This window comes from Panthera onca, chromosome E1, assembly GCF_046562875.1.
Source record: "Panthera onca isolate mPanOnc1 chromosome E1, mPanOnc1 haplotype 2, whole genome shotgun sequence".
In the NCBI taxonomy this organism is placed as follows: domain Eukaryota; kingdom Metazoa; phylum Chordata; class Mammalia; order Carnivora; family Felidae; genus Panthera; species Panthera onca.
Genome location: NC_138352.1, coordinates 18340537 through 18356523, shown reverse-complemented (window position 1 = coordinate 18356523; position 15987 = coordinate 18340537). Strand labels below are relative to the sequence as shown.

The window sequence follows — 15987 nt, the reverse complement described above, 5'->3', positions numbered from 1 at the left end:
ATAGTATTGAAACATTGATAACAGTTTATCTGCCCACTAATACGGGCTTGATAGGAGAAATTAGAATCTCAGACATATAATTATGCTGAAGAATAATAGGAAAATATGATAATGATATGTTAAATGAAATCATAGGTTTAAAACAGTATGTTCCCAATTTTTTTTTTTTTTTTTTTTTTTTTTTGTATTACAAGGGATTCTTTCTGTTGCAAAAACTCAACTCAAAGTGGCTTAAGAGAAAGAAGGGGAATGTATTGATTCATAATCCTAGAAAGTCAGGGAACATGACAATACCTTCAGGTAAGCCGGACCCATGTGCTCATGGGGCATCGCCAGGCATGTGCGTCCGTCTCCTAGTTCAGCTTTATTTTATGTTGGTTTTACTTTCAGATCCGCTTTCCACAAGTGTGGTCAAACAAGGTGTGTTAGAGTCCTCCAGGGAAATAGAGGCAGGGAGACTCGGGAGAGCGAGCCCAGGGGTGTAGTTGAAAGGCCTCAGAGCCAGAGAGCCGAGGGTGTAGGTTCCGGGCTGGGTCTGAAGGGCTGAGACCCAGGAGTGCTGAGGTCAGAAGATGAATGTGCCAGGCTGAGTAGTCGGGTAGAGTGAATTCAACCTTTCTCCACTTGTTTTGTCCTACTCAGGCCCTGGGCAGATTGGGCGAGGTCCATCCGCACTGGGGAGGACCATCTGCTTTGCTCAATCCGCCCATTCAAATGCTGATCTCTTCTGGAAACACCCTCGCAGACACACCCAGAAATTATGTTTAACCAGCACATCTTGTGGCCCAGTCAAGTTGACATGTAAAATTAACCATCACAGAGGGCCTACCAGCAGCTCCGGGATCATGTTTGACTAACCGAATAACCTAGGGGGGAAAGAAAGGAGAGTCTTTCCTTCCAAGTCATTCCAGCCCAAATCCCAGTGCTGGGTCTCTTTGGCCAGGCCTGGGCCACGTAGCCTTCTCTTCAGCTGAGAGATGGTGTGGGGCGCACCTGAACTATGTAATAATGATGGCAGCTAAAATTTATCGAGTACTAATTACATGTCGCCTGAGGAGTCGGAGTTCGAGTTCTATGGTAGATGTGTCACCCTGGGCAGTTTTGTCCCCCCACATCTGAAAAAGACTCACAGCCCGTGTCCTTGATTTGATTTCAGTCACTCCTCTTGACAACCCTACTGAAATGGAGTCTATTCTCATTTTACAGATGAAGAAACTAAGGTTCAGGCAGGGTAACTGTATTATACAAAACGAAAGAATTCGCAAGTGGTGAACCCACTCATGTGGATTGAGACTGTGGGATTAGGCGGTTCCCCCCAAGAAGCATCAGATGCTCCTTCTGACATTGGAGACAAAGCCCAAAGCAAAAACAAACGAAAACAAAACAAAAGAACCCCACAGAATACAGGCCTATGAAAACTCTATAAAACCATCACTAATACACTCATAAAGGCAAAAGAATATGTTGCGCTGTTGTTATAAGAAGAGGGATGATGTAATCATACCTTCAAGAGGATTAAAAAAGAGCCCTTAAAGGTTAAAGCAGGAGCACAGACCGAAAAAGGTACTGTAAGGGTTGGAAGATCAGTTTGAGGAAACGCCTGAAGAAGACAAAGGGATGGAAAATAGGAGAGAAAAGATAAGCCTGGGAGGTTCAATATCTGAATAATCGAGTTCTAGAAAGAGAGAACAGAGAACATTTAGGGGAGGCAGCCATCAGTAAAACAATAAAGAAGCATTTACCGGAACTGAAGGACTTGAGGTTCCGGATTGAAAGGGTCTTTCAAATGCCCATAAAAAAGGACGAGAAGAGACCCACCAAGACACATCGTCATGAAATTTTGAAACACTGGACAAAGAGATCTTAAAATCAGAGAGAGAGGAGGGAGAGAAACATAAAAATCATATATAAAGGATGAGCAATCAGATTTGGCTTTAAGAGAAGCCAAGAAAGAGGAAGGCATGGGACTGCTCACATAGGAATCTGACCCAGGGGAGAGGTGGAGGGGATCCTCAGGGTGAGGGTGATGGGAGAGTCCAGGGGGCAGCCATGCACTAGATGCAGAAGGAAACGGTTCCGATTGAAGCACCGTGACTGCAAAGACCTAGCCAGGGCTGCCGCCATTATTACCCTGTTACCTTCACGCTAACCTTAAACCAAGGGTGAAATGCCCAGAGAGTCCAGCCCGAGGTTTTCTCCGTGCTCACCTGATTTTGACCACATGTTGGTGACGTTCCTACTCATTCCCGCATGCCCCGCTGCCTGACGCGCTGCATGTATCATCTAGAAATGCTGGAGGGGAAGTGATGGCGACCAGAAAAGACAGAACGGCCTCTCCCTCTGGCCAAATACCTAAAACCTGGTCCATGCCATGGTGCTGCCACACGTCTCAGCTGTGCTGAGCCTGATGCCCAAGGTTACTCATCCCTTACTCGGTGATTTTCCCATCAAAGGCTTTTGTAAATGCTCAGGGAAGCTGAAGTCAGGCAACGGCCTGGAGACTGTTCAGTTTAGCTTCTCCCCCCCAGCCTTCCTCCAGCAGTGGTGGTTTTAGCCTCTCCTTATAGTCCCAGATTGCAGCTCGCTGCTCCGATCTTCAAAACTTAGCAATATTTAGGGATGCGTGTGTAGGTGGAAAGCTAAAGAGGGCAAATGGGAATGGTCAACACGAAAGCCATCACAGTGGTTACTGCTGGGGGTAGAGAAGAGACTACTATTTGAGGAGGAGTAAACAGAGCTCTGGAAGGACTGGCCATTCTTTGTATCTCCAACTGGCCCGAGGACTGTCTACCCTATTATTATATTTAAATGGCACAAGTGATTTTACTTCCTCTTTATTTGCATGGCGCATGTCACAACAAACCATTTAAAAATCAGGTGCGGTTACTCAATAAAAGGGGAAAGGAACGTGGAAAGCAGAAATAAGAGATGTTCATCCAGAATCATTGGAAAATGAAAGGACGGGGAAAAACATTTGCATCTGGCCTCTTTGTTGCAAGGAACAGACTTGTTCATTTCAACTCAAGAAAGGAAAGGGGTTGTTTTGAGCCAACATGTGGAGTGGACTGGAACGATAAAACTCAGGCAGGTTTTGACTCTCCCTAGAGGCATCCCTGGGTCTCTGTCTGCTGCGTTTCCTATTGGCCATATAGTAAACCTCCCCCAAATTCATTGGTTTAAAACGACAATCACCATTTATTTATTGGCTCATGATGCTGTAATTGGGGAAGGGATTGGCAGGAATGGCTCATCTCTGCTCCATGAAGTGTTGATGGGCCAGCGTGACTGGGGCTGGAGGAGTGTGGATAGCTTCACTCACGTGTCTGGCTCCTCAGCTAAGGTGCCCAGAAGAGCTAGGGGTTGGCCAGGTCAATCTTTGCAGCCAGGCTCCTTTACATGGTGGCTCAGGGCTCCAAGAGAGGCAGATCAGGAGCTGTCAGGCCCCTTAAGCACTAGGTCTAGAACTGGCACCATGTCACCGCCACTGCATTTTGTTCTAAGCAAGTCCATTTGGTGAGGAGGAGAAACGGATTTCACCTCTTGATGGGAGAAGCGGCATGTTCTCCCATAGATGGGAAGAGTACTTGGCAGCTGTTTTTGCAAACAATTTGCCGTATCTTTTCCCCTACCCCAGAATTTTGGATCGCGTATAATTTTCATTTGCTACTGCCTTAACTTCACTCATGATTTCCTGTCACCTCCAACTTTCCTGCTAACTAGCAAATACTTTTTGTGTTTTGGGGCTCAAATGCCTAAGAACTGCTTGGTTCGGTTCATCTTTTTGTTCCGTGTGAGTGGTCAAACGTCAGAGGCCAACCTATTTTTGTCCTCAAGTTTTAGTTGGAAAAACATTAAGTCTTCAGAATAGTGGCAAGAATACTACACTGAATGGCTATACGCCCTGCACCTGGATTCACCGATCTTAACATTTGCCACATTTGCTTGGTCATACTTTCTCTTTCTATGAGTATGTGTGTGGAGTTGGTTGGAGACATCATGACATTTTACCCTGGAGTATTTTAGCATATATCTCCTAAGAACAAGGCGTTCTCTTACATAACCACAGTCAAATGATCACACTCATGAGATTTAACAGTTACATACGATTGTAACCTAACGTGCTACCCACATTCATATTTCCGTGGTTGCCCCAGTAATGTCTTTTATGTATGATTTTTTAATCCCTTATTGAAACTATGATGACACGTAGAAATTATGTCTCCACACGTGTCTCCTCGATGCACTTTAATTTAGACAAGTTTCCTGGCTGTCTTTCATCTTTTATGACGTTGACTTTTTTGGAAAGCCTAGGCCAGTTGTTTGCACAGCGTCTTTCGACTTTGGATTTGCATAATTATTTCCTCATGGCTAGATCCAGCTTAACTCTCTGTGGTAGGAACAGGTGATGTGTGGCCAGCCAGTTGACTGGCTACTTTTGACAGTTGCTGGATCATCGTCTATCTGTGCTCACTCCCACTGTCCCTTTCCCCACTCCCCTCCCCCGTCCTATCCCAGGTTCCTTAGTCCTGAGACCTGTGGGTGAGTTTGGCCAAGAGGAGGCAAGGGCGGATGACTGGAGAGTAGGAGAAAGGGAAAGACTGGACTCTTTCTCCTATTTCTGTGTTCCTGTGAGGTCTTTGTGTCTACTCCTGTGAGTCTCCTGCTCCCTCCAAACAGACCCTCCCGCGCGCTTCAGGCTCCCCGGACATCCTCCTCCTTGGTTCTGTCTCCTGGCTGGCCCCAACTTCTGTGCTCCGATAAAACCCCCCTCTCATGCTGCCCCTTCAGCCCTGGGGAGGCAGTGTCTTCCGGCTGCTTCTAACCTCACCATCCTGTGGTTGGCCGCTCAGCTTTTCCACTTCCTGCATAACCAATTTTCTTTATTTGGAGCGAAGGGCCCAGGGTGGTGTCTGTTTTCCTGACTAAACCCTGACTAATGCCGATAGGGTGCTCATCCTTGGTCTGATCTGAGTGACGTGTGGCATTAGCAGTAGGGGCCCCAAGAGGGGAGATTCCTTTAGAAGGAGGAGTGAGCACAGTAGCCCCCTTCCTGTGTAGGCAAAGGTAACATCTCTGGGTGGTAGAATTTTGGATGAATTTTATAGTATTTCTTCTTCTTTTTGTGTTTACCCCAAATAACCTACATTTTCTACGATGGAAATGGATTGTTTGGGCATGGAGAAAAAAATTGCCAGCATGCCACATTTGGGAAACAAGTGAATGAGAACGGTCAACACGTTGTGCGTAACAAGATCCGTCAGAAAATACGGAAGCTGCTAACCCCCAAGAAATCACTTGGTCCCTGAATCTTTTTCTCCAGTTTTACTGAGGTATAATTAACAAATAAAATTATGATATATTTAAATTTCTTAAAATTTTATTTGAGAGAGAGAGGGAGAGAGAGAGAGAGAGAGAGAGAGAGAGAACAGTGCGAGTGGGGGAGGGGCAGAGAGAGAGAGGGAGAGAGGATCCCAAGCAGGCTCCATGCCGCCAGCACAGAGCCTGATGTGGGGCTTGAGCTCATGAAACCATGAGATCGTGACCTGAGGCAAAACCCAGAGTCGGACCCTTAACTGGGCGAGCCCCCCAGGAGCCGCATAATTGTGATATATTTAAAGCACCCGTGATGATTTTATATACACACACTGTGAAAGATTTTCTGCAATTGGGTTGATGAACACATCCATCACCTCACATACTTACCTTTATTTATTTATTCGCTCTTAGTACAAACACTTAAGTTCTACTCTCTTAGCAGATTTCAGTGACACAATTCAATATCGTCAACTCTAGTCACCACGTTCTCTGTCAGGCCTTCAGCCCTTACTCATGTCATAACCAGAACCTTGTACCCTTTACCGACCTGTCCCCTCTTGTCCCAACCCCCAGCCGCTGGCATCCACCGTTCTCTTCTGTTTCTGTGAATTTGACTTTAAAAAAAAATATTTTTTTAAATTTCACATACAAGTGATAGCAAGCAGTATTTGTCTTTCTCTGCCTGACTCCCCAAGTCTTTTAAATAAAAAATGATAGGGGTGCCTGGGTGGCTCAGTCGGCTGAGCGGCCGACTTCGGCTCAGGTCATGATCTCGCAGTCTGTGGGTTCGAGCCCCGCGTCGGGCTCTGTGCTGACAGCTCAGAGCCTGGAGCCTGTTTCGGATTCTGTGTCTCCCTCTCTCTGACCCTCCCCCATTCATGCTCTGTCTCTCTCTGTCTCAAAAATAAATAAACATTTAAAAAAAAATTAAAAAAAAAATAAATAAAAATAAATAAAAAATGATAATTCGGGGTGGCTGGGTGGCTCAGTTGGTTGGGCGTCGAACTTGGCTCAGGTCAAGATCTCGTGGTCCGTGAGTTTGAGCCTCGAGCCTGGCTCTGCACTGACAGCAAGGAGCCTGCTTCGGATTCTCTCTCTCCCTCTCTCCCTCTGCCTCTTCCCTGCTCGCAGGTGTTCTCTCTCTCTCTCTCTCTCTCTCTCTCTCTCTCTCTCTCAAAAATAAATAAACATTTAAAAAAATTTAGGGGCCCCTGGGTGGCTCAGTCGGTTAAGCGTCTGGCTTCGGCTCAGGTCATGATCTCGCGGTCCGTGAGTTCGAGCCCCACGTCGGGCTCTGTGCTGACAGCTCAGAGCCCGGAGCCTGCTTCCGATTCTGTGTCTCCCTCTCTCTCTCTGCTCCTCCCCCGCTCACATTCTCTCTCTCTCTCAAAAATAAACATTAAAAAAATTTTTTTAATAAAAAAACAAAATAAAACTGCATGAACGAAGACAGGAGCCATTGGAAATAAAATGAACTGTTGGAAATGAGAAGAGCAAAAAATAAGTAAATAAAATTACGGGGTTCGTCAGGTAGGGCCGGGCTGGACCGGTCAACAAGCGGTTCTCACAGGAGAGCCTGGCAGAGAAAATTCGCTTGGCAAGTAAGAAGCCAAGACGAGCCTGCTTCTGCCTTTCATCTAATCCAGTGCAGTCTGGTGCAAAGGGTCTGGAAGAATCAAGACGCTTTCCTAGATGCTCGACTGTTGCAATGGCCGTCCACGGGTCATTGCAACAGGCTTTTGACTTCAACCCGCTGCTACCCGCCGAGGCCTGTGTTTAGCCGTGGTCTATTCACTGCTCTCTCCAGAGTGTATTCACTGGACGCCCAAGGTGCTGTGTGTAGGAAGGATGAGATCGGTAATAATGTTGCCTGAAGGGAAGCATACGGGTCAGCGAGTGAAACAAGTTGACGTTTTGCCACGAATCACTTAGGATGACCTGTCGGTAGCGCGCATCTAACGTTGTTACACGTTTATGAATGTAGAGGAAAGTATCCCGGCAGAGTTACACCTGATTGTCTTTCCCGCCCACACCGAGCAAAGAATGTGTGTCGAAGAAGATCCTGGCCCCTGGGGGTTTCCTTCTCCGCGGACAGACGGGGACAACGTGCTCCGGGCTGCGCAGTCCGTAGGCTGGAAGGTTCGGAAGGTGCTGGTGTGGTTCCTGGCCGAGATCTCTTGGTTCATTCATTGTTCTATTGCCTTTACCGTCTCCCAACTTTGATCCCGAGTGAATGTCTCACTAGGGCCACCTCTACTTTTTGAAAGAGGTTTCATGGAAGTTGCCCCACTGTCATGACATCCTCCTGACGCATCAGGAAAATTTGAGCAAACTGGTCCAGAAGGAGAGGCAGAGTCCAGGACCGGAGTGCTGGGCCTGTCCTACGAGCGTCCCCAGCTAGTGCCAAAGCCCGCGAATTACATTCCGGCTCACTCTTGGTATAGCACGTTCTACGGGTGTGAGCAGATGACCTGTGTCCACCGTCATGGTGGCATACAGAGTATTTTCACTGCCCTGGGAGTCGTCTGTGTGCTACTTGTTCATCCCTGCTCCCCCCAGCCCCGGGCACCCACTGATGTTTTCATTTCTCCAGAGCGTCGCCTTCCCCAGAATGTCGTATGGGTGGCGTCCTTCGGTGTGTAGCCTGCAGACTGGCTTCTTTCTCTTAGTGACACGCGGGTGAGGTTCTTCATGTCTTTTTGTGCCTTCACAGCTCATGCAGGTTTAGCACTGAACAACATCCCCTTGTCTGGTTGTGCCACTTTGTTTATCCACGCTGCCGGTATGGCCTTGATGTCTTGGGGTCAGGAATGTCCCCTCCATCTTCTATCCTGTCTCTCCCACATCCTGCGTCTCTAGAGCTGGAGAAAGCTTCACAAGGAGAAGTGAGACATAGACTTCAGGACAGCGCTTGCTGGGGAGGGAACCAGTGAGCTGGCACGTTCGGGGAGACCTGATCTGCCGTCAGGGACTTTGAAAGAAGGGTAAAGAGGGATCCCGGCCTAAGGCACGGTGTTCCTCTCCACACGCAGGTGCACGGAGATCCAGGAATCTACCCCCCGCCCCCCTCCCCCCCCCCCCAATGAGCTGATGATCTGATGGGCCTTGGTCTCACTGCTGCCTCCTCATGGTCTCATTTTGGGATTCCCGGGGCTCAAGGCGACCAGCCTGGGACTCACTTATGCAGGTGCACAGGCCTTGGGAAGTGGGAGGGTGGGAAAGGGATCCACCCGGACGGGCATCCAGCCCTTAGCGGACCTACACGGCCCTGGGCCATTGTATTCGCACCTGCTGTGCTGCTTCGCAAGCCTTTGAACACAGCAGCCATAGAAGTTTGCAAGGAAAACCAAATCAAGTTAAAGCCTTCGTTTCTGCTGGCAAGCAGGCAGGGGCCAAGCCGTGTTGTCCAGCTCTTAGGAAGGAGGGCGTGACCTGTCCTAGAGCAAAGTCAAAGTGGCTGGGGTGAAGAATACCCAGAGGCAGAGAGAATTCAGCACAAAGGGAAGGAGCCATACCAACAGGGGTGGTGACAAAGCTTCAATCATGGCGGAGGGGGGTGTGTGGGGGGGTGGCTGGCAGGACGGGAAAGGGCAGACACTCCTAGGAGTGTTTGGGTGGCTGTGTCAGCAAAGTTGGAAGTGTGGGGCCGAGAGCAGGTGGGACGGGCAGGAGGGAGCCAACTTGCACTTTCCCTTGTCTTTCCATTTCTCTTCCCTTTTCCCCCGGGGCAGATACGTCTCCGTCATCCCTTTCCATTTAATATTGCATCGTAAGCTTTTTCCGCGTCGCCAGGAGTTTTCTTGATAAACTTTGCAGTGCGGAATCTATTTTGATTGCAGAGAATTTGCAGAGGCAGTCGAGAGAGTTTGCGCACGTCCCCCACCCGATGTGTTCCCAACATTGTATCTTCTTACATCGCTGTGTCCGCGTGTCAGAACTGAGAAATGGCCATTGGTACGATTAGCCAAGCTCCAGAATTTGTGCGGATTTTTACCACGTTTTATATATCCTTTGTAAATTCACGATCCAGCCCGGGACAACCACATCGAATGTTCTTGTTATGACTCCTTAGTCCCTGTGACAGCTTCTTAGCGGTTCCTTATTTGTCGTGACCTTGAGGGTTTGAGGGAGCCCTGGTTTGAAGTATTTGTAGGATGTCTCTTAAAGTGGGTTTGTCTGATATGTCCTCGTGATTAGAATGGGGTTGGAAAGACCACCGCAGAGGTGACGTACCCTTCTCATCCCATCATATCAGAGGATACGTGATGTCCGTTGATATTACTGGTGATGTGCCCTTGGTCACTCGGGTAAGGCAGCCCTAGCCAGGTTTCTCCACTGGAAGGTTACTGTTTCCCCTTTCCTGACTCTGTTCTGCGGACATGAGTCACTAGGTGCAGCCCATACTCAAAAAGAGGTGAAGGAAATATGCTCCTTTTCGTGGAGAGGGTAGTGTCTTCATAAATGATTTGGCGTCCTGTAAGCAACGTTTGTTTCTTCTCCTCAGCTATGTCTTTACGGAATCACTTATTTATATCAGGAAGTATTCTTATCTTACACTTCGGGTTACAATCTAACCCTTCATCGTTTACTTTGTTGCCGAAATTGTCGTGGCTCTGGCCATTGGTGGCCTCTTCAAGGTTGGCTCCCGTGTTCCCCGGGACACGCCCCAGCCTTGTACTTACTTTTAGTTTTTAAGCACTTCTTTTCTTCTCCCACTGTGAGATGCTCCGGGCCCATCTTGCATTTCCTGTGCCCCAGCCCCAGAGTCTTGGATGGGGGGATGTTATCGGGAAGCGTGTTTCCATACCTGTTGTTCTCATTTGTCTGTTCCATTCAGGAGAGGATAACGATTGGTCCAACCATTACGAATTTTACATTTAGGAGGAATTCTTTTTCGTGGTTAAAAAAAAAAAATCATTTTGCAAATAAAGTAAATTTTTTTCTGGGAAGTAACTTTCCAGGAGAAGAATTGGGGGGGGGGGGGGGGAAGGTCGTGTATATTTGTTATGTTTCTAGGTACTGACAGACACACTGCTCCCATATTATGGTACCGATGCATGCCATCTCCAAGGATTTAGAAAGGTACTAGTTCCCCTTCAATGTTTAGAATGAGTAGCAGGGTGTGGAATGAAAACTCTTCTTCCCGTCACTGTTGTTTTAATCCCCCCCCCACACACACACACCCCTTCCTGGAGACCATGATATTCGTTTCTTGTATATTCTTTTTTTTCTCAACGTTTTTTTTTTTTTTAATTTTTATTTTTGGGACAGAGAGAGACAGAGCATGAACGGGGGAGGGGCAGAGAGAGAGGGAGATACAGAATTGGAAACAGGCTCCAGGCTCCGAGCCATCAGCCCAGAGCCTGATGCGGGGCTCGAACTCGCGGACCGCGAGATCGTGACCTGGCTGAAGTCGGACGCTTAACCGACTGCGCCACCCAGGCGCCCTCTTGTATATTCTTTTAGAATTTCTTTATGCACAAACAAGCGAAATGCATGCCTGTGAGACAGACCAAACTAAGCATACTGTTCTTAAAAGAAATTTTCTTTAATGTGTATTTTTGAGAGAGGCAGAGTATGGGCGGGGCAGGGGCAGATAGAGAGGGAGACGCAGACTCTGAAGCAGGCTCCAGTCTCTGAGGATACAGACATGTTGCCCCGTAGAGGGGACTAGTCTAGTGGGGGACACAAAAACCAAAAAGTACACGCGGCGGTGTGTATATGAAGAAACAGCTCTGCTTACGGCACCGAGGGGCATAGAGCAGGGGGGACAGAAAGGCTCCTGGGTCCGGATATCGGAGCAGGCTCCTGGTAGGTTGGCGGGGACGGAGGAGAGCCAGGGAGAGGGCGGGCGTCGCGGGCAAAGAGGCAGCAAGGGTTGCCGTGAGCTGGTGAAACTTCACGGGAATTCGTGAGCCTGGGCCGGGAGGGGACGAGGGGTGTGGTTGCAAAGAAAACGGGAGGCCCCCGAGGAGACCCCGGAGTGCTGGCGAGCTCGAGAAGGAAGGGCAGCAGAGATACGGGCGGGGGAGTGTGACAGAGATGCTAAGGAAGTGGAACCAGCACGACTTTCTGACTCAGCTGGTGGTCCTAGGGGGAGAGAGGAGAGCACGACGAGGGGGAGGCAGAGGAGAAGGAGAGAGAGGGGGGCGGACTGCTCCAGTACGACCCCCCGGCTCTCAGCTGGGACACCTGGGTATATGACGGCATCAGCTCCTGAATGTGGACGCTTAGGAGAGAGGAAAGGTCGGGAAACGTGATACGCTTGGTCCTCGACCATCCCCGCTTCGTGAAGCGCCTCCGGGAACTGGAGAAGGGCCCCCCGCGGCCCCCTGCTTTGCACTGTCCCCTGTGCACAGTTAATTACTGTCTGTTGAGTGACTTTCTGAATGCACGAATGAATGTTTGGTAACGGGAACACAGCGGTGAGCATCCCCCGAACCCCTCCCCGGGAGCTTGTTGTCCGAGGGGGCGAACCATGCAGAGACAGCCAGTGAAACCGCATATTACATGATGTTGGAAGTGAGGGCAGTTAGGACCCGGGGGAAGGAGACAGTCCTCTGGTGAGTTTTAAGGGACATATACAAGATGGAGAAAGGAAAAGACATTTCAGTAAGAAAGGAGGCTTTTTTGAGAGAGAGAGAGAGTGCATGAAATGCCAGGAGCACCAAAAGATATACATAGGTTGTCCAGTGTAATTAATTTATTCACTTAAAGGGTTTGATTAACTGTTGATTGGAAGGAAACAATCATAATAACCATTTTTTCCATATTTTAACAGACTTGGGACTTAAAACTTCCGACTTAGCAAAAAGTTGTTTTCTGATTCGCTGAGAGAATTTATATCTATTTTGAATGCTTTTAGTTTTATAGGAAAATTTACAGTTCGATTTTCGATGAAAAATGTCAGTGTAGGGGCGCCCGGGTGGCTCAGGCGGTTAAGCGTCCAACTCTTGCTTTCAGCTCAGGTCGTGATCTCAGGGCCATGAGATAGAGCCCTGTGTAGGGCTCTGCTGTCACAGCACGCAGCCTGCTTGGGATTCTCTCTCTGTCTCTCTCTCTCTCTCTCTCTCTCTCTGCTCTTCCCCTGCTGGCACACATGTTTCCGCATGCACGCACATGATCTCTCTCAAAATAAATAAATAAAACTTTTTAAAGAGTCAATGTAAATACACGAACAAAGAGAAATGCAACTGATGGTTTCTAATTCAGGAAAAAAGGGCGGGGAGGGTACTCTAAAAACATGGCAAATTAAGCAGAAAACAATAAGAAGCAAATAAAAGGTGGCAAAGCGTTACTCATTAGAAGATGGAGAAATGAGTCTAAATGTATCAATTTTTCCAATACATCCAAAATTACCTGCAAAAAGTTAGAGATGTCCTATTGGATTATAAAAATACAATCTATGTATATGCTATTTAGAAGAGACTTCTGGAACGACACTACACCGCAGTGCTGGAAAAAAAAAAAAAAAGGATGGCGAAAGGTATGTCCTGTAAAAACTAACCAAAAAGCGTGTGGTATAACGATTTTAACATTTTATTTTTATTTTTTTATTTTTTGAGAGACAGCGCGAGCAGGGGAGGGGCAGAGAGAGAGAGGGAGACACAGAATCCGAAGCAGGCTCCGGGCTCTGAGCTGTCAGCACAGAGCCCGATACGGAGCTCCAACTCGTGAACCACAAAATCACGACCTGAGCCGAAGTCGGATGCTCAACCGACTGAGCCATCCAGGTGCCCCCGTTATAACAATTTTAATATCATGCAAAGTAGAAGGCAAGATAGCACTAATAAGGATTAAAAAAAAAGACACCGTGTCATGCCCGGAAGAACCATCACCAAAATAATATAACAATTATAAACTTGTATAGGCTCAACAGTCAAAATATACAAGGCAAAAACTAACAAAACTGGAAGGACCAATGGGTAAATCCTTAATCTCTGTGGGAGAATTTAGGCATGCCTCTTTGAGAATCCGGTAGGTGAAAGCAGACTTAAAAATCAAAAAAGCAACCTTATCTTAACCATAGCTAGCCTCCCAAGGTCCTGGAGACCTTGCTTTTTAAATATGCACAATTCTTCGGACTTACGCTATCCCTGACCCGGACTAACTAACAACTATATAATCGGCTACTCATCACAGTCCTGGGGCAGCTCTTTCTGCTTCCAGGTCCTGTCCCTGAGCTTTAATAAAAACACCTTTTTGCTCACACGCACACACACACGCACGCACACACACACACACATACATGCATACATAATGCATAAATACATACATAAAATAAAAAATAAAAATAAAAATCAGTCACATAGGAGTTGATACTTCTTTAACATGGAAAAATATATATATACAAAGCCAACATCTTTCTTACCGGGGGAAAAATAGAGGCATTCCCACTAGTTAGAGAGAAGGCAAAATGGTTCATTATCTTCATTATAATTTAACAGTGTGTTGGAGATATTAGCCAGCATGGCAGGTAGAGAGGGATGACAGAAATTTAAAGACAGGAAGAAGTAAATTTATCTTTATTTGCAGATTATATCATACATATCTGGGGGAAAAAACTAAATGGAAAACAAAACATGAAACGGAAATTTAGCAAAGTAGCCAAATATGATATTAAACACAGAAATCAGAAGCCTTCATATAGAAAACAACACCTAGTAGGAAAAAACAAAACAAAACAATGAGAGACCACACTTACAATACCAATAAAGAAAGAAAAATTACTAGGGATAAACTGAACGAGAAATTTACAAAACCAACGTGAGAAAATTACAAAAGACTTTTCAAAGACAAAAGTCAGGCTTGACCAAGTGGAAAGACAGGTCACGTTTATGAACAGAAAGATTCCACGCCATGTTAATTCTCCTTAAGTTAATTTTAAAAGGTAATGCAGTCGTAATATATGTACAGCTAATTTTGTTCTACACCTAAAAGACTGGTCATAACCTTGTTTTTGGAAGAACTAAGTAGCAAAAATACCCAGAAAATCTCTGAGAAAGGAGTGCAGTGGACCATAGTCATAGCCCAAATACTAAATACGTTGTAAAGTCTCCATCGTCAAGATTGTGTTGGCGCACGAGTAAATAAATCAATGAGACATTGTACAAATATAGAAATAGATATAAAAGCATAAGACAGAGTATATATATATACAGATTATATATATATACAGATTATATATATATACAGATTTTATATATATCTACAGATTATATATATATATATATATATATATATATATACACACATGTATATATATACGTGTATATATATATGTATATATATATATATATATATATACATATATATATATATATCATCTACCCTTGTTGTGGAAAAGGACTTTTAAATAAGTGATGTTTGAGACATTTGGATAACCATATGGAAAAAAGGCAAAATTGGAACCATTCTTCAAACCATAAAGTAGGGAAATTTCGAAATGAGTCAAGTAACTACATGTGAAAAAAAAAAAAGAACAACCCAGTAACCAACACCCTCCGCCCCCATAAGTGGTAATAGAAAGTGTGGGTGAATTCTTTCACAACCTGGCAGTGGGAACACTTTTGTAACCACGAATAAAACTCAGCAGCTGTAAAAAAAGAAGATGAACTTGACTTTGTAAATACAAAACAAAATAAGCAAACGAAGCTGTTATACAGCAAAACCCCACAAATGAAGTAAAAAGACAAGTGGTAAACTGGGAAATAATTAACAACTTTTGCCACAACAGGCTATTATCTTTAATATATACTGAGCTTTTAAATTTGAGAAGAAAAATACCAGTAACCCCGTAGGAAAAAAAAATGAGTGAAAGATATACACAGAGAGTTTATAGAAAAAGAAATTTAAATGGCCTTTGGATATAGGAAAAGGTTTTCAGTCTTGCTCATAATAAGGGAAATGCAGCTTTGTGCAGTGGCAGTATCGTAGCCAATGAGGTTTATCCGAGGCGCGATTATTGCTAATTGAAAACTTTTCCCAATAAGAGAAATGCAAATCAGAATTACACCAAGGTATCATTTCTCTCCTCTCAGATTTGCAAAGATCCAAAAGCTTGGCAACACTCTGTTGGCCCTCATGCATGTTGGTGTGTAGGCAAAATGGGAATGTGGCAATATGTAGCAAAATCATCCTTGAATTTGCCTTTTGAAACCAAATCCCACTTGTAGGTATCCCCAAAGTACTGGACAAAAATGAGAAATGACGTAAGCATAAAACTATCAATTGTAGCACTCCGTGTAATCACAGAGGACTCAGAGGAAACCCAAATATCTTCAGCAGGGGACTGGTTATAGATATGAAAATGTCAAAAGTAAAAATACAGAAAAATACAATATTAATAGCAGTAAAAAGGCTGACCTAATCTGAAGATCCACCAGGAAGATGTAGTAATTCTAGGGGCACCTGGGTGGCTCAGTCGGTTAAGCTATTATCTTTAATACAACTTGGGCTCAGGTCACAATCTCAGTTTGTGGGTTTGAGCCCCGCATCAGGCTCTGTGCTGATGGCTCAGAGCCTGGAGTCTGCCTCGTATTCTGTGTCTCCCTCTCTTTCTCTGTCCCTCCCCCCGTTCCCACTCTGTCTCTTGCTCTCTCTCAAAAGTAAATAAATATTTAAAAGTGTTTTAAAAAGAAGATATAGTCATTCTAAATTTGTTTTGTACAA

At 45.7% G+C, this 15987-nt stretch overlaps 1 long non-coding RNA gene and 1 pseudogene across 6 annotated transcripts in view; both read left to right on the top strand.

The window, feature by feature from the left end:
• Nucleotides 1-15987, top strand: part of LOC132688426 (uncharacterized) — an 87232-nt gene that overhangs the window by 41365 nt on the left and 29880 nt on the right. The gene's annotated exons all lie outside the window — the stretch shown is intronic.
• On the top strand, nucleotides 15227-15309 carry LOC132688702 (U4 spliceosomal RNA; annotated as a pseudogene).